The sequence below is a fragment of the Pseudomyrmex gracilis genome, unplaced genomic scaffold (genome assembly GCF_002006095.1).
Source record: "Pseudomyrmex gracilis isolate BER0280 unplaced genomic scaffold, ASM200609v1 scaffold_2690, whole genome shotgun sequence".
NCBI classification, from domain to species: Eukaryota; Metazoa; Arthropoda; class Insecta; order Hymenoptera; family Formicidae; genus Pseudomyrmex; species Pseudomyrmex gracilis.
This window is the reverse complement of record NW_018023274.1, coordinates 7,024-7,348: the sequence shown is the minus strand read 5'-3', so window position 1 is coordinate 7,348 and position 325 is coordinate 7,024. Positions and strand designations below refer to the sequence as shown.

The window sequence follows — 325 nt, the reverse complement described above, 5'->3', positions numbered from 1 at the left end:
ACTCTGCATCATATTTGATGTCTTTCTGCTAACAAAATTTGTAACATGCATTTGGCAAAATCTGTTTCGACAAATTTGGTTATCTGGGTATTTATATATGATATCAATGTTAAGTAAAGACAATATATGAACTTACTTGGCAGCGTACATCATTACATATTGTGTGAACAATGAAGACACATCAGTCATCACAGTGGACATAAAATCGAATGTACCAAAGTGTACTCATCATCAATTTTACTACAAGTTCAGCTAGAGTCACAATTAAGATTTTCGTGTAAAAAACACTCAGACTCGCCAAATCCAAGGCAAGGAAAGTATTATC

General features: G+C 33.2%; 1 pseudogene; it reads right to left on the bottom strand.

Annotated features, from left to right (window-relative positions):
• LOC109862936 overlaps positions 1 to 12 on the bottom strand; it is a 2,014-nt pseudogene extending 2,002 nt beyond the window's left edge.
• Positions 13 to 325: the final 313 nt, after the last annotated feature.